Genomic DNA, 22,459 nt, shown 5'->3' with positions numbered 1-22,459 from the left:
TAGCATGGCACGCCGCCATAAGTGCCCACTACCCTTCTGTGAAGAAAGAGGGGATCTGCAATGGCTGGAAACTCAAAATTAAAGAGGTAGAAGACCCAGACACTGTCATGACAACAGTCAACATATATAAGAACCGGACTGTCATGGTGCAGGGGAACTTCACACGATTTGAGCTGGACTTTCTCCTTATAAAGGAACGGGCCCAACAGGAGAAATCTGCCCCCACTGAGAACAACCGCACCCTGCCAGAGACGGACACCACCCCCACTTCTGGCCGGCACAGAACAGGCCCAGGACCCCAGCTGAACCACACCATCACTGACCTGAAGGTGAAGTTCACAGAGTTGGAGAAAGAGCTCGTACAGTTGCGAGAGCTGATCAGCCAACAGCCAACCCAGGACACCACGGTCCAGGGGGACTCGTCTGCCATCAGCACAGAGCTCACCAAGCTGAGGCAGGACAGAGACAGCCACAGGAGAGACCCACTGGACACACTGTCCACCGTGAGGACTGAGGTGCGAGAGCTGCAGCAGGACAGAGAGAGTCACATGGCACGGCTGGCCGCTCTGACAGAGGAGGTGAGGGAGCTGAGAGAGGAGGTGAGGGAGCTGAGGGAGGAGGTGAGGGAGCTGAGAGAGGAGGGACAGAGCTACAGGAGAGAACTGACTGCTCTATCTGAGGAGCTTCAGGAGACAGAGAGAGTTGCACAGGCCCTGAAAGAGCAGCTGGACTCACACCCAGACCACAACCAGAACCCTGTGACCCCCATTGAGAGCAGCCAGAACCCTCCAACTCAGCAGCCACCCTCTACCCCCAGCTCCATCTCTAGCCCACAGACTAACACCACCCCTCATCCTTCCAGACCAGCACAGCAGAGAGGGAAGCCAGACATTGTCTGAAAAAGAAAAGAAAAGAGAGAAACTTCCCCCCCCCCCACACAGTGGCTAAAATCTGGTGTCCAAACACCCAACATGCCATGGACCTGCTGTCAGAGGAGCAGCTGGGATCCCCAAGCCACATCATCATCATCCACACTGGCTCCAACGACCTGAGGAGCCAGCAGGAGAGAGTGTCAGAGTCACTCAGAGGAGTGATGGAGAAAGCCTCCACCACCTTCCCCACCAGCAGAGTGGTCATGTCAACCCTGCTACCAAGGAAAGACCTCCACCCCGACACCATCCACAGGATCAACAGCAACATGTCCAGAGACTGTATCCTGAGGCCCAACGTCCACCTGGCCCACCACCCCACCCTGGATATCAACTGTCTATACGACCAAGTCCATCTGTATAAAAATACAGTCCCCATCTTCGCCCGGGCCACACATACACACACCCTCCCGGTCCTCCCGATGGCCAGTCGGTGCCTGCCGGTGAGCGTGGAAGTGTGGTCTGCAGCAAGCGGGCGGCAGGAGCGGGGCTGTCAGCATCAGCTTGTAGATGGTATTTAAAACTCGATGTGCTCTGAAACTACGGGGCGGCCGAGGACAACAAATACACATGCGTTAATCGCGTTGAAATAATTAGTGGTGTTAATGCGTTAACTTGACAACCCTAATATATATATATATATTTATTTATATAACGATTACAATTTTTAATCAGTTTAAAAATTAATTAATCATGATTAATCACCATTCGAACTATGTCCAAAATATGCCATTTATTTATGTATATTGTTGTGGGAATGGAAAGATAAATGAAAGAAGGCGGATATATCCATTTAACACAGTATCTATGTTTATTATAACATTTGTCTGCGTGTCAAAATGAAAGACAGCCCACACACCTATCAATCATCAAACCGTGGGGTCTTAATTCATTACGTGTTGATTTCTATCAGCGGGGGAGTACTTCAGGAAAGTCGACAGAGGGGGGGGGCTAGTGGAGTACTTCGTGACCACAGAGTGTGAACGTTGTGATCAGCTGTTTTAGCGCAGTTCTCCAGTGAAGGGGGGAGTCTCCCTCCGCAGCCGGTTGGCGTAGTTTTGGCACAGTTCCGTTGTACAGACCGACGTTAACAGCAGCCCCGTCTGTGCACACGGAGACCGACTCTGTCGTCCGGTGATCTAACCGCCTTCTGGAAAAGCTTCACAAGTACGTCGGTACGCAAATGCACTTTGTGACACAAGTGACGGTACGCATTTCAGATTACGCACATAACCTGCGTACCAGTTATGTGCACCCCTGTACCAGAGCCATATTATTACTATTATATGGCTCTGCCCTGTACTACAGCAAGAGTATTCTCCGTCGGGACTTCCTGCAACAACACCACGCCGTTATCAAAGATGTTCTATTGAGAAGACGATCGCTACGTGACAAAAGTTTTCAAAACCGTGGCTACTGAAATCAATCTTACTTCTGCTGTCTGTGCAATTTACTCCGCGAGTTGGCAGACTTTATTTTGCTTACTTTAACATCATTTTTCATGGTGGTGTGGGTGTAGCCTACCCCAGCCATAACCTGGCGCTGCCACTGGTGGCACGTATGGGGCGGGCCATTCTGCACATGCGTTAAATGCGTTAAATATTTTAACGCAATTAATTCAAAATATTAATTACCGCCGTTAACGCGATAATTTTGACAGCACTAATATATATACATGCTTTTACATAATGAAAAAATACAACGACAATGTATATACATTAAAGAAAGCCATACAAAACAATCAAAGACTGATGTTTTAAACTATTCCAGAATTTCTCAAGACAAGCTGACGGGCATCATCAAGTTCTACGAGGAACATGGCTTGGCCCCAAGGATGAGACGTGGTGGTCGTGTGGTGACCAAAAGGGTGTTGTCCTTTGAAGACATCCAGCGAATTGTACGGTTCATTACCAACTTCGCAGATGTCTTTGCCATGCCACTTCCTGGACGGATTCCAGGGTTTAAGAGGATGGACATCAGTGTTCTACCAACAACTGAGACCAAGTCCTCTGTGTGGCGGAAATACAAGGTCCAGAGAGAAGGGTGGGTATTCTCTTATATCTTAATCTCGTTTTTGGGTTTTTTTTTACACGCGGAAGCCTCAATGGAAAACTAATGATGAGTAATCTAACAATGCTATCTTTGTCTCTAATCACCTTTCCAGGTCACCGTGCTGCCTGGCAACAGCACCTTTAGGAAGCTGTGGGAGGAGCTGACTCCCAGTGTCATTATTGGGAGGCCGATGACAGACCTATGTTGGTTCTGTCAGAAAAACAACATTGCCATCTACCGCAGCTCCAACCTTCCCGACTGTGTCAAGTCAGCGAAGCTCAGGACGCAGGAAGAACACCTCCGCACCGTGGGGGTGGAGCGTCAGGCTTACCAGGAGATGGTCGCCAGCTGTAAAGAAACAGCTAGAGAGCTGGGTGTCCAATTAGGACCCAACCAACCCTGTAGCAGAGACATCACCATCCACTACAGCTTGGACTACGCACAGCAGGTGAGGTGTATGAACGCGATGAATGCTGTGATAATCCAGAATGTATCAATATGTATATTCACAAATTTTTAGAATTAGAGTATAGATCACTCATTAGTTAATTCATCTGTTGGTCTGGTGTTACAGGTCCACTACCCCAGAGACCCTCTCCAGCCCGGGCCCATTTACTTTCTGGTTCCCAGGACGTGTGGAGTGTTTGGTGTCTGCTGTGCAGGTGCTCCTCAGCAGGTAAACTACCTCATAGATGAGGCTCACTGCAGCAGCAAGGGTTCCAATGCTGTCATTGCCTACCTCCACCACTTCTTTCCCAGTATGGGCTTGGGGAGAAAAATGTTCACCTGCACTGTGACAACTTGCTTGGCGGTGCATGGTGGGACTCCATGAAGATATCTCCCTCAACTTTCTTATTGCTGGCCACACCAAATGTGCCCCTGACTGGTGCTTTGGCCTGTTTAAGCAGCAGTTCCGCCACACACCAGTGTCCTGCCTGAAGGACACCAGCCAGGCTGTCAGGTCCAGTACCGTCACTGGAGTCAACAGCCCCCAGCTGGTTGGCAATCAGGGGAGACCTTCGTCAAAACAGACGACTGGCACAACTTCGTGCCCCCAGCTTCAGACCGCTTCCAGGTATCAAGAGGTACGATCACCTACGCTTCACCAGGGCCGAGCCTGGAGTGGTCTACGAGGTACAGAAGAAGAGTCCTTCATGCTGCTACGGACAGGGTGCTTTCTGACCAGGAGGCACATCCCACTGAACTGACTCCCCCTGGGCTTGATGGAAAACGGCAGTGGTATCTTTTTGAGAAGATCAGAGAGTTCTGTACTGAGGAAGCCAAAGACATCACCTGCCCAAACCCTTAACACCTCATCCTTGATGAGTGAGAGTGCATACTACATCAAGACTATGTCATTCTTCTGTAAATACTGTAAATATATATTTCAAATTGGTTTTAAGTCCTGTTAGCTACTCTGTTGCTTGTTTGCTATTTTTATATTGTGTAGTATATGTATCTGTTCTGTTGCTTGTTGTTCACATGCAGCTTCTTTCTCTAAGTAACTGTTGTGCCAAATTATTCTAATGTTGTTATAGGTTAACATGCAATCAGTTCATTCAAGTATTTATTTATTCCAACTCTGTTTTCGATAAAAATTGTATATCGATGAGTGTGCACGTGGGTACGGGTGTGCACGTGAGTACGGGCGTGCACATTTGAGTACAGGGTCTGGGTGTGCACATGGCCATGTACATGGGAATAGATGTGTGCGCATAAGCATGTGCTCAAACACAGAGATGTTCACAAGTCTTTTTTTGCAAGTCAAGTCTCAAGTCTTTGTGGGGTGAGACTTGATCAAGTCTCAAGTCTTTGGTCACGAGTCCAAGTCAAGTCTCAAGTCTTTGTGGGGTGAGACTTGATCAAGTCTCAAGTCTTTGGTCACGAGTCCAAGTCAAGTCTCAAGTCTTTGTGGGGTGAGACTTGATCAAGTCTCAAGTCTTTGGTCACGAGTCCAAGTCAAGTCTCAAGTCTTTGTGGGGTGAGACTTGATCAAGTCTCAAGTCTTTAGTCACGAGTCCAAGTCAAGTCTCAAGTCTCTAAAAAATAAAAGTCTCATGTCTCTTCTGGTTGTAATAAGCCTTCTATTGTCTGCTGCTATCCAGTCTGTTAAGAATACTGCACAGCTATATCTAAGAAACTCAAAGCATTTACTGTGTTATTATCACTCCTATATCTATTAGCATACAGTATCAGTACTGATTAGTTGTTTGTTATATGATGACTTTAAACAGGCTATTGCAATATGAGGAAAAACATCACACTTTAGCTAAATGCAAACAACTTATCAGCAAAACACTTCAGAATCAGAAATCAGTATCACAAATACTTTATTAATCCCCCGCAGGGAAACTGTTAAAAGTACTTAAAAGCGGGTAATGATTAAAAAAAGAAAAAGATGGACTTTTATTAATCCCTCGTGGGGAAATTATTTCTCTGCATTTGACCCATCCTAGTGTTAGGAGCAGTGTGCAGCCATTTTGAACGGTGCCCGGGGAGCAGTGTGGGGAACGGTGCCTTGCTCAGGGACACCTCGGTAGCACTTGGTCTTGCCGGGACTTGAACTGGTGACCTTCCAGTTTCCAAGCCAAGTCCCTATCGACTTCACCACCACCGTAACAGAGGCGCGCACGACTGCGTAATGAGCCCGGCTAAAGTAACTGGATGGCCTACCTGCCTGTCAGCCTTCCATCTGGGCACAACTTATCTCGTGCCCTCATTGGTCATGTGCGCGTTCGTGTGTGTTGGAGGAGGCGGGCTCTGTAAGGAAGTAGCAGCCTCTAGCAGATTATCTCCGGTTGTGTATTTTCAAATTCTAGCGATCTCGAGCCGGTTTCTCTCAAATGTACCTACCCCACCTTTAATACGCCAAAAATAGAAAACACAATGATTGTTCACGAGTCCCAACACACGAGTCAAGTCTGAAGTCTCTGTGTGTGCGACTTAAGTGCGACTCGAGTCCGAGTCTGCGACTCGGACTCGAGTCCCCATCTCTGCTCAAACATGACCAAAATACATGTTAAATTGATGAGCGTGCACGTGCGTTCGGGAGTGCACGTGAGTACGGGAGTGCACGTTGGTACGGCGTGCATGTGTATGCGAGTGCCTTTGTTCCATGTATTGATGTATGAAAGTGACAAAGAGAGAACAGTATAGTGTGTGTGTGTGTGCGTGCGTGTGTGTGTGTGTCAGGGTCAATGTGACTGAAAATGATAGAGCAGGTCACATATTATTAAATTAACTAAACATATTTTGAACATATTTAACATTGCTTTTTATTTAAAATAAATAAATAATATTTCACATCAAAAGAAACAACAGTGTTTTAACAAATCGTATTAAATAATAACAAGAAGACAGAACTGTAACATAAAGAGTAACTCAGTTTCCTCTAATCAGTAACCCATGTTTGTATAATGTAGTTAACTCTGTGTGTTGCTGCTAGCATACAGAACACCTGACGTGGAAACGTTCCTCGTGGACGGGGCTACAGAGCTGCTGGAAAGACAGTGGAACCCGGTGCATTCCTCCGTCTGGATGTGGAGCACTTTTGATAAATGTTTAGACAAATTGCTCGTGTTACCGCCCTCACATGCTAAACTCTTATTGCACTTTTGGTAACGAGCATTCTCCACATCGAAACGGGAAAAGTTTAACCGCACCTCGGAGCGCGTTCTCTCCGCCATCTCCTCCGTGTGCTGCTGCATGTAGCGGCTGCGTGTGTGTAAACTGCCCCGCCCCCTCGCACACAGACGGGGAGAGATCTCGTCTGATGAAAATACATCAGACGCATTTGTTTGTGTTTTTGCATATTAGAAACGAGTTGGCGACACTAAGACTGCGATATAATGTTTTTGTAGCAATAATACATGACATATATTTTTTAAACGTCTCCAGTACCGATAAAAAGACCGATAACGTTGGAGCTTAACGGCGCGTAAAACACACGTGATGACATCACCAACGAATCGACGACTGAATTAGTTGGTAACTAATTTGGTCATCGATTAAGTCGATTAGTTGTTGCACCCCTAGTGCCGTCCTCCACAACATCTGCATTGGGGCCGGCGACATCATGGCCCCAGAAGAGGACACTGTGGAGGATGTAGCAGAGGATGAGGGGGAGAATGTGTTGGAGGCAGTCAGTGGTGCTCCTTGGCGGGACCAACTGTCTGCGGAGGTGTTGCCTGGAGGAGGTTCCTGGTGACCACGATTATGTGTAAAGGTATGTAAAACAATTGACGAGCTGTGATAAAATAACCCTGTGCAATATTTATATACATATGTTGTTCTTATCTGCTGCTGAACACATCTTAGTGACATGGTAGCCGTCGATTCCGCCCTGCGAACCCTAGCCCTAATGGACAATTCGATGTACTGTGGAGAGAAGCATCCCCAATAGCTCAGGAGACCACCCTGCATGATGCCCCACCCACCGTCAGAGGACACCAGGGTCCTAATTGTGGCAGCCAGGTCCAGCAGCACCACCTGGGACTCCCTGCTCAGCCTGAATGTGCATATAGTTGAAATGTTGTTTCATTTGTATGTTGTTCCATCAAATAAATGATACGTTTCATATTGCTCATTACATTTATTTATCTACTAATTTTTCTAGGAGAAAAAAGCCTGTTAAGGTTCTCCCTGCTCTCCTCCCTCTGCTGCTTCATGTCCTCTCTGATGAGGTCCATTATCCCATCCTTTCTTTTCCTTTTTGGCCGGGATGGCCCTGCCTCAACCTGATCCTCGTCCTCCTCTTGGTCCCCACTGCTGGACTTGGCCGCGGCGTGTCCTCTGGAATAGAGGATATTAGGACAGGCGGGCAGATAGAGGGCCTCTGTCCTAATATCTCATCCATTTGGACAAACCACGGCCAAGTTGCAGCAGTGGGTTTCCCACCGACTCCCTCTCCTGACCCTGGGTATATAAAAACCACCAGCAGATAAACAAATGTCAGCAAATGTGTTTATTAACTTGGAAAACTCACATCCTTTATATATTTTTTTAAGATTGTCCCACTTCTTCTTAGCTTGCAGGGGAGTTACACTTCAATTCTCCCCACGCATTTTAATCAATTGAGCAGTCTGCTCCTTGCTCCCTATCAAAACTAATTGTTGCAGTAAGATTTGTATAACAAAAGCAGTTAAATAAATAAATTAGCTTTATAATGAATCCCAACAATATGATGTCGAAATATTTTCACTTCATATTATTTTATGTATGTAATATAAAGAAGACATCTCCAATCGCCCGTATCTTTAAATGAAACAGATCGGTTTACTGTTTCATGTCGTTTACTATTTGGGTGAGTTGAAACCCTATACTTACATTTAAAAACAAATCCAGCTCCCGCCGAAGCTTCAGCCGTTGCCGGGACGTTAGAAGCCATTTTCTTTAAAAAAAAAACTCATTCCTCACCGTCGCCCATTGCATCCTGGGATATGGTACACCACGGAGTGTACATCAGATGTATCCTCAACATCTGGGAATAGAAGGCTGCATTCGGAGGAATCTTGTCTTTTTTTTAATTGGGACAGCCTTCGTTTGGCAGACGTATGCGGTCTTCGAATGCATCCTCAGGAGGATGCGGCCGCTGAATTGGGACACAGCTATAGTATCGTGGAACATTAATGGCTGTAGCACACCGGTTAAACGAAAACAAGTCCTCACATATCTTAAATCTAAACACACAGATATTGCGTTCGTTCAGGGAACTCGTTTTGGAAACAAAGATGAAGCTCTGAAAATGACACGTGACTGGGTTGGGAAGGTCTTCCATAACTCGATATCTAGTAAAAGCTGTGGAGTTGTTATTCTTATTAACAAGAAACTTAATTTTGTACTGTTAAAACAATTTGCAGATACTGGTGGATGCATTATAGGCGTAGAGACACATATTAACGGAGTTAAAGTTGTATTGTGTAACATATATGCCCCAACCACGGAAAGCCCAACCTTCTTTCAGGAAGTCAACAAATTATTAGGAAATATGGATGGTCATATTATATTAGGGGGGGTTTTAATCAAACATTGGACGATTATATAGATAGGAGTAAAACTAGGACAAAGACAGAAAAACATTACATATACTACAGGAGGAACTGGGTCTAACAGATGTCTGGAGACTGGAACAGAGATTTGAGATCCGTGAACAGAGAGTTGAGATCCGCGAGCGCATTTTTGGTCCACAAATACAAAATGGATTCAGAAATGCCTGATCGAAAGTTGTAAATGTTAAAGAGATATTCACAGATCTTTTTTTAATTTGTGAACATATTTAGCGTATTTGCAGATCCGTTTTACACTTGCAAATGTATTTGTGAGTTTGCAAATCTTTTAAATGCATTTGTGGATGTTGTTTTACATTTACAAATCACATATTTACACACAAATTATTTTTATGTTCACACAAATAATTATGAGACATATCTATGCCCATACCAGAGCATCTTATCGTGTCAGTCACGTTCTTGCGAAACACATGAAGTCTTTCAAAGACGGCGAAGTTGTGAAAGAAGCTTTCCTGGAGGCTCCCGACGCGCTTTTGGGGGACAGTAAAAATAACAGAAACATTTCAACAGGTTTTTGATATAATAAAAACTCAAGTTGGATACCGTTATTAATCAGCTGTACGTTTTAGTTTGTTTGAATTTATTCATTATAATTATTGTACAACATGGTATAAGAATGCAAACTTTAAGATATGTTCTGTTTAAATTGATTATAGTCTATCATCAGTTCAGGTTAAGAAACTAGTGTTGCTTGCATCCTATTTTAAAGGCATTTATTTGTATACTCTACTAAAATGCAACAAAAAAAGGGTTTGATTCTATTAATTGTCTCTTTTATTACACTTTGGCAGCAGATTCCTGTGTAGCTTCAGATCTGAGTTGTCTTATTAGTAAGCCTAATTTATACTTTTGTAGCAACACTATTTTTATATAATGGCAAAGAAAGGGTTCAGAGTCTTCTCTTTGTCCCGTCTCATATGTGGCAGCACTGTTCAATGTTTCTTGAAGACATTACCCACTGTAGTGACGTGTGAATAAACTCCAACTCTGTATCAACAACACTGTTGTGTAACTTCAGTTAAATACTTGTATGTGTGTAGATTAGAAAGAGGTAAGATAAAGGATCTGCAGTATTTTATGAAGTATTAATCGTACGAAGGTCAGTTTTATACAAGTAGAAGTGTGTATTTACCTGGTAGTAGGCTGTCAGTAATGGCTACGCCTCTCTATTTGGACTGGTAGATCTCGGCAGACTGGCAACTTTAAAAGTAGCTCTCGGTTCAAAAAAGGTTGGGCACCCCTGACTTAGATGATGACCAAATATGTATATATGCTGACAGTTATTTTACTCTTATTTTTATTTATCTCCTATTTTCATAGTCTTTTATTATTATTATCATTATTTATTTTAGATTTTATTGATCTGTCTGAATCTTTGCTGTACTGTTTTTTTTTTTCACGCTTACCCTGTTGCTGCTTTGTACAACTGAATTTCCCCTCGGGGATTAATAAAGGTTCATCTTATCTTATCTTATGGAAACTGGGAGGTCACCGGGAGTAGATATTATAAGAAATATGTAGACATTCTCTCCCCAATACTAACTGAAGTTTTCCAAGAAGCATTCCAATACGGCTCCCTCCCAGAAAGCCTTACTGAGGCCATTATATCACTAATACAGAAAAAGGATAAAGACTGGACCCAGCTAATTACAGACCTATTAGTATGGAACCAGAATTGGGACAATATTCTAGCGCGTAAAGCAAGCTACTCACGAGCGAAACAGGTGCTTTTACACGCGCATAAAATGACCCTGGCGCGCAGATTAAACCCCCGCGAGCGGATCCTCAGCAGCTCCTCTCCTGAATCCTGCAGAGCGTTCTCACTCAGGTCCAGATCTCTCAGATGGGAGAGGTTGGACTTCAGAGCTGAGATCAGAGCAGAACAGCTGATCTCTGACAAGCTGCAGCCTCTCAGTCTGAATAAAGAAAACATGATCTGTTTATAATCCATTCAGATGTTTCTCAACATTTAAATGAATGGGAACAGAAACATCCGTCTACTTCAGAAAGTGAACTTTATCATGTGAAACTAAAATGACTTCAGATGACCTTTAAACAGACGTTATCGTTTACTAAATATTAAATACATAGCTTTACTCTTTACAGCTAACATCTATTACAGTTCCTTTAAGAAACACTCAACATGTATGTCTGCATATCTTACTTCTTAATCTTAAAAATGAAATGTGAATATAAGGACATTTACAACTTTATGGATGTAAGTTATTAATGAATATAAATGAGGTTACATTACAAAGTGAGATCTCCAGCAGTAACAGAGAGTCAGTGGACTGACCCGAGAGTCTCCCGGCTGGACTCTCCAGAAGATCTCTCAGCAGCTTCACTCCTGAATCCTGCAGAGCGTTCTGACTCAGGTCCAGATCTCTCAGATGGATGTTGGACTTCAGAGCTGAGATCAGAAAAATATTATATTCACTTACTTTAATACTATCATTGTGTGATTCTTATTTGCTTATTTGCTACTTCTCACACTTCTTAGCTAAGCTTGGGAAATGTCTTATTAAGAAGATGTGGTGCAGTGTTGTTAGTGACTATGTGCACCAACAGTGTGACCTTCACCTCAGGGGAACTGAGAACTTCCTGATACGGCCTCCCTTACTCCCAGAATACACCACCAAGCTTCCACCTCCCTGTGTTTAAATATGCGACCCAAACTCTACTCTTCGTCTTCCACTCTGCAGACTGTGTGCTCTCTGTGTGACCGACTGAACTTTCTTCAAGAAATAAAGTACGACAGACAGCTGAATGGTTTGATTCTCTCTCCACATTTGATGAATACATTCCCACCACAATGTAAAACTACTATTACTTTAGATGACCTTTATTCAGACGTTATCGTTTACTAAATATAAAATACATATATTTACTCTTCACAACTAACATCTATTACAGTTCCTTTAAGAAACAGTCAACATGTATGTCTGCAGTTCTTACTTCTTACTCTAAAAAATGAAACATGAATATAAGGACATTTACAACTCTATGGATGTAAGTTATTAACGTATGGGCGGGCCCATCCAGGATTTGGGTCCGCCCATGAGAAATCAGGGCTGATTAAAAACATTGAATTGTTGTATTATGTTTAGTGTTGTTATTCGTAGGGCTTTGTCCTAATATTCATTTTTTTATTAAACTATGTTGAAAGATTAGTGTAATATCCTTTTTTTAATCTTGCTATGAAACTCCGAATGAAAGTATGCGCGATCTTGGAGATTTAGTTTTCTAGTTCCAGAGGACCTTGGCGTGGATAAACCAAAACAGGAAGTCCTGGATAGTTTCCCCTCTCGGCTCTTCTCCGTTTTTGCCAGCTCATGGTACCAAAACTGACCATGGCTTGAATACTCCGTGTCTATCTTGTTTCACTTTACCCATTTGACTAATGCCTTGTTCTGATAATTTGAGAGCATACATGCTACTGCAAATAGTTGGTTGATGTTGTAGGCATGGGATAGGAGGATGACACCATCAAACAGTTTGTTCTGTTTTATCCTCCCGATGACACGCTCAACATGTACCCTCAGTCTGGCAATGGCCTGTGTCTCCCTAACCTGGTAGGCTGGCATTTGCTTCTGCTTTGACAGAGAAGGTGGGCAGTACACTTCCCTGATTAGGAAGCCCTTATCTACAATGATTGCCATGTTTTCTGTCAACTTCTCGGCTATTCCAGACTGTTTGAATATCTCCTTATCGCTAGCAGAGCCAGCGTACAGATTGGAGACAAATGTCACGGCACCATGTGGGGCTATGCCAACCAAGGCTTTCATGGTGCAGTGGGATTTGTTAGTGGAGTACATCTCACTTTGGAGGAGGGGTGAGGAGGGTGTTTGACACCTCGGCTCTGTACAATCCAGGATCACCTGTGTGTCTGGGAATCACTGAATGCATCAGGGAGGTACGCTTGGACTTCTGCAGGTGTAAGCCAAATGCACAGTAACCCCAGTAGAGTAGCAAGAAAACGTGTCCATGTAGCCATGATGCGGCTCACAGTGGACTGGTGAATATTAAATCGATGACCCGGGTCCCTCTCCTTCAAACCAACCGACGGGAAAAAGGAAGAACTCATCAATTGGCTGAAGCAGCTGTCTCTGGAAGATAACAACAACAAAAGGTTATTATATTAATGTCATGAGTGTAGCACACCATGGGAAAACATTAAGTTGTTTTAGTTCTCTGATGTATTCAAAAAGGATTGAGTACTTTAGCCTTTTAGCCTACACAGAAGCAATGAAATGTCGGAGAAACATTTTCCCCTTTAGTTTGTGTGTTCAAAAAACGTAGCCTACCGTTGATGGACGTGCGTGTGTAACCACTTCTTCATTCAGCTGATATCGCTCTTGTAACACGAACCATTTTATAAATTGAAGGCTCAATCAAAAACCAGAAGGCCATCAGGTGGTTATAGCTCGGGAATCTGTCCACAAGACACATGTCAGTCATTAATTGACACAGTAAATACAGTCGTTAACTGTAACACATGGGCTAATGTTTTCCTCTTCTTTGCTATAATGCATTTGTGACGGGGTTCTATTTGTCCGTATGAAAACATAGACTTAGTCGGTTTAATCAAGCTCCAACAACTTTATTTTTAACAGCCACAAAAAGAAAATATTGTTTGACAAAAAGGGAACAGTATAACTTAAATAAAGAAAATAATAGTCACCAAACCAGGCCGTCCATCACTCATGGAGAGTAAACATGCGCTGGCTGTTGCCCTCACTGCAACAATCTCCCGAACACGTCCCAGCTGTGGCCTTCACTGCAACAATAGAGTGGTGAAGTGCCTCCCTTCCGGTGGACCTCCATGGGACCTTATTTAGAAAAAATTATGTATTGAAGTCAATGGAGAGAGAAAGATTATCTTTCGATCCCGTTTGACTTGTGCCACGAATTACACATGATGTTTGTCAATTTAAAAGATAATTTTGCAAGCCAAAAAAAAAAAATGTGTTGCTGTGAAGCAACACATTTGTTTGTGTGAAACGCTCAATGAACTACATCTCTGGGGCCTCATTTATAACGCCGTGCGTAGGATTCACGTGGGAAGGATGCTTACGTAGTAGAAATCCAAAAAATAGGTCCAGAAATGTTCCGACAATTTTCCGATTCACCAAACATTGCCGGCGAGGAAAGTGCGCCCATATTTGCCTATAAATAGTCAAAGAAACGCCCATTCATTCATTCTGACTGCATGAAGAAGAGCAGGAAATGACGACAGAACAGCTAAAAAAGACGTCTCACACCGTGTCAGATTTTGGTTATTTTGGGGAGGTGGAGATAAATCATATTGTTTGGTGGATGCCGTTTGAACCAGAGGAGCAGCATGGAGGTCGGATCGTCACCAACATAAATAAATAAATGGCCCGAAAAAGGTTAATGACAAAAAGAATACACATAGCCTTCCTCAGGCAGTGTGTTTGTGCCGGGGACAGGAGACACCCCCTTGATGAGAGACTGTAAGAAGTGAACGGGGAATCCCTCCGGAGTGGAGTCATGACGACTGGATCTGAATTATGTGTTTGTATTTGTTGGTTTGTGTCCCAGCTGTCGATCAGCTGTGCGCAGCGTCTCCACTGCAGCCTGTGCGTATGCATGGGTTAGAGTTTGCGTGGAGGACCGCACGTTTTCCCGTCAAGTTAGTATTTTATAAATCGCAAACATTGCGTAGAAACTGGCGTACGCCATTTTTTGAGCGTATATCCCTTTATAAATGAGGCCCCTGGTCTCGCAGAACAACACACGTCACCAAGATGGCTGTCACTACTGTCTTGTCAACAAAACGATTGATTACCCTCACTATCACCACAATGAAACACGTCCTGAAGAATGTCATGCAAAGCTGCCTGCCTGCCTTCCTTTGATTCTCTCTGAACTGCCTGGTCTTTTTAATGTTTAATGTCAACCATTTGTGCAGATAGCATGAAGTAGAAAAGATCGGCGATCGCCGATGTTAGCTTTAGCATTTCTCCCCCGGGCTTAAATTGTGTATTATAGAATGATCACACCGGTGACAGTACTCTTCAAAGGGTTCACGAAATATGACTAATACTCTTACCGTTTAACATTTTGGGTTACTTAATGTTAAGGCTAATAAAAATGACAAGGCTGTAATGCTAACTAGCGTGCTAGCTACTAGCTAGGTAGCTAACTTGATCCAGCCACTCCTGGTCCTTTCATCAGACGGGAAACGAAAGAACGAGCAAGACCCATTGCTGGTATGATAACAACCTGGTACTAAGCACACAGGCATCTTGTTAAAGTTATCTTATCTTAATTATGACATCACTTACGCGACTCTGGGAATTGTAGTCTTTCTAGTTGCGTATTTTTCATAGTCTTATATTTCAACAGTTGTACGACAAACTGTGACTTCTTTGACATGGAAATGATTGTTTAAGATTGACAAACATCATATGTGTAATTCATGGCACAATTCAAACGGGATCGAAAGATAAGTTTTCTCTCTCCATTGACTTCAATACATTATTTTTCCCAAATAAGGTCCCATGGCCCGGAAGTAGATGGGCGTGACTTTGCCACTCTATCCCCCGAGTGACCTCCTCCAGGGCCAACACCGTCTCTTTTGAACCCATAGCCCCTCCCCCCAGGCTTACCGTCAACAGGTTACACAATTAACTCAAAACCACATTGTCAACATAAAAATCCGACCCAAACATAAACAGGTTAACTACCTCTTAACACAATCATTCCCCATACCACATTCCCTTTGCTGGGGAGACAGCGGCCGCACGACAAACGGAAGAGAGCAGGAAATGTTTGGTGTGTGTGTCGGCTGTCAGTGGCGGAGTCAGTAAGTCTGTGATCCACTCCGTCACAACGCGACTACCAAACCAGCATCCTCGAGATTGATAAACGGCCACTGTCTCCTTGGAGACAGGACGGTGACCCTGCATCTGAATACAATTGCATTTAGAGTGTTAAACGACGGGCCTAATAACGTGTGGGCGGATACTTTTAAGATGTTGGAAGGATCCCCAAACTCCTACACTGAATATGTGGAGGGTTCAAATGATGGAGACTGCTGCATGTGAAAAGATGCTGGGAAGGTTGAACGTTCAAAGTGGCATGGCTAATGAACAATGGGACAATTGCAGTCGATACATGTCTGGGGAAGGTGGAACCGTGTGAAGACACTAATAAGTGGATGTGGGACACTCACAATATCATGCACTAATGTGCGCTGCTATGACCGTCCCGCCGTCTTCAACTCTTTATCCATAAGCCCCCCCCCCCCCTCTCAACCAACTTCCTCCTGACTGCTTTTCCGTTTTGTTCTTTGTTTCTTTTTGGTTTTGTTTTGTTTGTCTACCCTCCCTCCCAAATGTAAAGCGTCTTTGGGTTCAAGAAAAGCGCTATAGAAATAAAATGTATTATGACTCGATATTTTACTTTGATGTATGGATACTTGTCAATGCCTGTTTTTTACCTGCCTGTTTTTATTATTATTATTTATTTGGTACTGTTTGGGTTTTCTCTGAGTCTGCAAATAATGTTGGATGTTTGTGCTTCAAATCCAATGAAAAAAAAGTTGAATTACAAAAAAAAAGGAAATAATCATTTGGACTGCTCTTAGGTTTCATTCAGTCAATTCACTCATACCCCATTAAAATGTAAAATTATACGAGCTAATAGCCAGCATACCGCACATACATAGTCCAGGAAGTTGTATTTTAATGTCTTAAAATGATTCACAAACTCACAAAACGACTACCCTGCACTTCTTAAGGTGCTTACAGTACTTGCTGGCTGGACTTAATAACAGTTTTGGTGTATATTTAATGGTTTTTGTAGTCTCTGATTATACCCATGTAATCAACCCATAAGAAATGTTACCATAGTACATGTACCATGGTAAATATACCATGGTATTTTTGACAGATTGTACCATGGTACATTACTGTATGTGCTATGGAACATATACCATGGTACTATAAAATATACCATGGTACTATCTGTCAAAAAATACTGTGGTACTATGGTACGAGTACTATGGTAACATTTCCTATGGCTTGATAACCCACTACCCCTGGCACCATAACAATTACCATGGTAAATACATATGTTCTTGTATTTGTGTCATACCTGTACTAAATTGTAGATACTTTTCTTAGTTATGTTCTCTGTATTTTATATGTTTGTTATGTGTTATGTGTAACGTTGCTGCCTTCTTGGCCAGGTCAGCATTGCAAATGAGATTCTATCTCAATGCTTTTATCTGGTTAAATAAAGGTTAAATAAAATAAAAATACTGTAGAATGTACAATGGTAGGCTATATCAAATAAAAATAATGGACTGAGGCAATTAAAAATAATACATGGACTCAACATGTATTAACATTTTTAATGTATACTACGGAACATACAATATTGCATGAAAAAACATAATGGCCTAACGTGGCTGAACAAATTGATTTTTAAAAAATGTTTTCCCTTTGAGGATCTTCGCCGAATTGGAGAGTTTCTGGCGTATGTCGCTCTTGATCTCCGCCTCTGTCTTCTCTTTGAAGACAGATTTAACTTCACCTGAAGAGAGAAAGAAATAAAAGGGGAATTAACAGATGAAGAGACAAATTACAAAAACAGACAGTCAGGTAGACAGCAGGGATGCAAACTCATCAGGTATGAAAAAGGTGACAAGGACCCGAGCCCCCCGACCCCACGGAATATCGGCTTTAAATTTAGGAATAACAGATGATTTTAGCAGGCAGAACAACTAAAGCAGTTGTAATAATAACAAACGCTGAAGAGTCACATCTAATAGAAATATGTAAAAGAATTTATTTTAATTGCAGCAGTCGCCCCCGACATACAAAGCAAAAAACCCCGGGGATTTTATGCGAGCAATATATATATATATATATATTAGGGCTGTCAGTCGATTAAAATATTTAATCGCAAATTAATCGCACATTTTTTATCTGTTCTAAATGTACCTTAGAGGAATATTTTTCAAGTTTTTAATACTCTTATCAACATATGAGTGGACAAATATGCTTTATGCTAATGTTTATTATCATTTGAACAATGACAAATATTCTCATGAATATTAAACACACCAACCTGGAACCTCTCATACAATACAAATGGAGTGTGTGTGTGTGTGTGTGTGTGTGTGTGTGTGTGTGTGTGTGTGTGTGTGTGTGTGTGTTGGATCGTTGGAGCTATGTGCAACTCAAGGCATATGCTCGAACGGGAGCTGCCTGGAAGCTGCAATCATGTTGCTGCAATCATGAGTGTGCTGACTTCTCCTACAATGTCCCGCTGTCTGCTTCCTGCATCAAGTCAAGTGCTCTGCGCAGTTGTGGCGAAATGTCGCTCCTCTGTTTTCATTTAAACAGCTCCTTCTATCCGTTAGCGCAGCTAGCTAGCACCAGATGCTAACAACAACAATGCACGTAAGGTCTCTCTCTCGCTTGCTCGAGCCACACACACACACACACACACACACACACACCCTCCCGGTCCTCCCGATGGCCAGTCGGTGCCTGCCGGTGAGCGTGGAAGTGTGGTCTGCCACAAGCGGGCGGCAGGAGCGGGGCTGTCAGCATCAGCTTGTAGATGGTATTTTAAACTCGATGCAAATTTGTTTTTGCGTTAACGCGTTATTAGCGCGTTATTAATGCATTAACTTGACAGCCCTAATATATATATATATATATATATATAAACTCCCCAAACAGGCGAACACCTACCAGTTTCCCCCACTGTCTCTGCCACCTCCCTCCATGCTGGTTCCTCCGGTTTGTATCCCGGTAATAGTTCTGGTCGTAAAGAACCGGGTGATTTGCTACCGTCATTTCTCGTTTGGAATATGAGGAAATGAACTGCGGTCTGGTTCTCCCTGCTTACACGCGGTTTGATTGGCTAGCGCTTCTACTGTCAGATTTGCATAAACGTGTTTGATTGGCTGACGCTTCTACTGTCAGATTTGCATAAACGTGTTTGATTGGCTGGCGCTTCCAGCTCAGCTTCAAAAGTTGAACATTGCTCAACTTTGGAATCCTGGACATCCTGGAAATCTTCGCTTCGCTCCCCCACAATGCAGTTCGGCGAAAAGCGAAGCAAAGTGACGTCATCCCCATTTAAATTCAATCGGCAGAGAAGCGTCGGAAGCGGTGGAAGTTTCTTCTGAAGCTGCTGTGTAGACGTACCGTTAGTCTTTCTATCTTTATAGCCACTGGTGTAACTAAGTTCATAAACTCAACAAGTACTATACGTGGGTACAATTTTGAGATACTTGTACTTTATTTAAGTATTTAAATGTTTTGCTACTTTGTACTTCTACTCCCCTACAATTCAGAGGTAAATTGTGTACTTTTACTCCACTACGTGTATTTAATACCTTTAGTTACTTCACAGATGTGGAAAAAAATCAACAAGCTACCCTGCAGTATACCAAGTAATTCAAACTAGCTGCAGCTTCACCAGCTTTGAGAACACTTTCATGATCAATCATTATAAAACATATCATATATATTATTCTGAAATGGACCAATCTGCACAACGACTACTTTCACTGTCTTTCACTATATTTAGATGAGAATACTTTCCTACTTTCACTTGAGGAACATTTTGAATGCAGGACTTATACTGTGTATTCTGACACTCTGGTACTTCTACTTTTACTAAAGTACAAGATCTGAGTACTTCTACTTTTACTCAAGTACAAGACCTGAGTACTTCTACTTTTACTCAAGCACAAGATCTGAGTACTAACGTTAGCATATAGTGACAATGTTAGCTAGCTAGCTAGCTCAACAACTCAAGTAATATTGCGACAGAAACATCTTTCAGTGCACATCACGCTCTGCTGCTCCGACAGGGAGCTCTGCTCTGAACACCTGAACGGCCCGTTCTAACAGCTGTTCACCAGCGGTCCAGTCTGTGCCACAGTGACTCCGGACCACACAGTTAATATTAACGAACGCACCGTAGGTGATGTAGCTGCTGAAGCTAGACCCTCATCGCGGAGCTGCAGAGTTCAGCCGACAGGCAGGAAGACTCGAGCACACAGCTCGCGCTTCATTATAATATATAAAAAAATAACAGCATGTGCGTCATGATGGCACTAAACAGCTCGCGGCCGCACTAATTACTTACAAACAATCTTCGTGAGTTCAGCAGAAGGACGGGATGGTCGTGTCTTGATGCCCCAAGCCCAGTCACGCTGTGAGCAGCCATAAACGCTGTCGTGTACAGACCATGCATTGGGTCGTTGGTGTACTTAGCTGCTGTGGCCTTGTTGCACCGATCTTTTATGGCTTGTTTAATATCCTAAGAACATACAATAAGTAACACACCGTGTCATATTATCAGGACATGATTTGAAACAGCACTATTGTGTTTCTAAGACAACAATTACAATCATCCAAATCAGCATACTTGATAGTATACTTATTAGACAATATGAAACTTACCAGACAGACAGCATCGGTGGAAATCCCACCATCCTCCTAAAGCAGATGTGTTGTGGAAGACTGCATATTTAAAAAAACACACAATCTTTGTTACTAATAAGAAACTATAGAGAAGATACACAGACACACAGACAGAAAATCAGGCAAAGAATGAGAAGCCGGAGCAACATGGCCGTAACGCAGGGGTACTCAAATACAAATCTTAAAGGTCCAAAGCCATTTTTCAATAAGACAAAGGTCCGTTTATTACGGTCATTCAAACTTTTAAACAATTGCAACAAGATTCTTAACACGAGGTTGCAAAAACAAAAATAATCTGTAAGCAGCAGTTTTCATTGTTATTGTGTCTGTGCTTGATCCCTCAGATTCGCAGTGTAAAAGCTGCACAGTTATGACTAAAGGCAGCTGCACCCTCTTTCATTCAGCATTCCCATTAGTGCTTTATAAATGTCTTGCCCCCCCCCTTGTGTGTCCACTGAGGTTCGTCAGGCCCAACACATCTTCAACAAACTCCCCCTTTGCCTCATCATAAAAACTCAAACACCAGCAACTGAGCATTGTCAGCGGTGTCAGTGGACTCATCCACAGCTAAGGAAATGCACTGTCCATCACAAAGCTGATTCATCAAATCACCAGCCAGTATTTATGTTCTTCTGGTTGCTGTGGAATCTGAGAGGGGATTTGCTTGATTTGACCTGTTATTTCCTCGCCTTCACCATGGTCTCCATCACTTCAGTCATGCATTCTTTTATACTTCAGTTATTATCCAGTGGAAAGTCCTTACCTACTAACCTAGTTAAATCAAAGTGGTTACTTTCTGTTGGCTGGGCAGTGTAGTTTTACACACCGTCTTATTTGACTTTCTCAAGACTGAAAACAGTTTTTTGGGGGCAGACCCCCACAAAGAAAAAAATATATGTACACACGTAAGGTCATCATCTTAATAGTTTTGTATGCTCATCCGTGAGCAGAGCATCAAGTTGACGTGTATTGCAGCTGAATGCGGCGATTACCATCTTGCTCATTAAAACGCCTCACAAACGTATTAAGATCAACAGCTTCAGTGCGTTTTGATTCAATGCTGAGTGCAGCCGCACTGACAGTCTCTTCTCTGTCAGTGTAGACCGCAAATACCTCATTCCTTCAGTGCTTCGGTCCGAATGCTTCTCGTTTTGCGCCGTCTCGTTCAAATGAAATCGCCGCCAATCATATGTCCACGCTCGCGCCAGGGCCGGGGGAGGGGTTACATGACGTGCATCTTGTGCTGCATTCACTTGCACTCGGACATTAGAGACTTTCTCTCATAAATGCCACAACTTTTCTTTCAAAACAAAGCTGCCAACTGGGGTGGCAAGGCCTATTTTTAGGGTGTCAGTTGCCACCCCGGGAGGTGAAACTAGCTACAGTACAGATGCAACTAGATGAGCTGTTAACTCTCGCTCTGACTTTGTTTTAAACTCTCGCTCTGACTCAGACAGGTTGAGAGAGACGAGACACGCATTTTGGGGGAAAATAAACGCTGACGGGATGCTGAATGTGATTGGACCAATGCGTTGACAGGCACACACAGACAGTGGAACAGGACATGCAGAGCGCTGTTTGCAGTCTATGGACATAGCGGAGAATTTTGACTCGTTGCGTTGTGGCGATGTCTCGCAGATAACACAGGTAACACAGGTAACACAGGTAATACATATGAAAAGTATAATTTGCTCAGAGTCCAGAGACAGTTGTGGTTCGGTCCGGATCCGGACTTTGAGGATGCCTGCCTTAACGTAACAAGAAACAATGCCATGGCATGGGGAAATATAATTAAATGTTATGAGTTCAATTATGTTTAGGTAATGATTACACTTCCATCAATGAGTGATCAGTTAAATCTGTAATCATCTACTTGATGTATAACCAAGAACAATACTAATAACAATAGATAACAGCTGTAGTTCATGCGATC

The sequence above is a fragment of the Pseudochaenichthys georgianus genome, chromosome 10 (assembly GCF_902827115.2).
Source record: "Pseudochaenichthys georgianus chromosome 10, fPseGeo1.2, whole genome shotgun sequence".
NCBI classification, from domain to species: Eukaryota; Metazoa; Chordata; class Actinopteri; order Perciformes; family Channichthyidae; genus Pseudochaenichthys; species Pseudochaenichthys georgianus.
The sequence above is the reverse complement of the archived record's forward strand: the minus strand, read 5'-3'. Positions refer to the sequence as shown.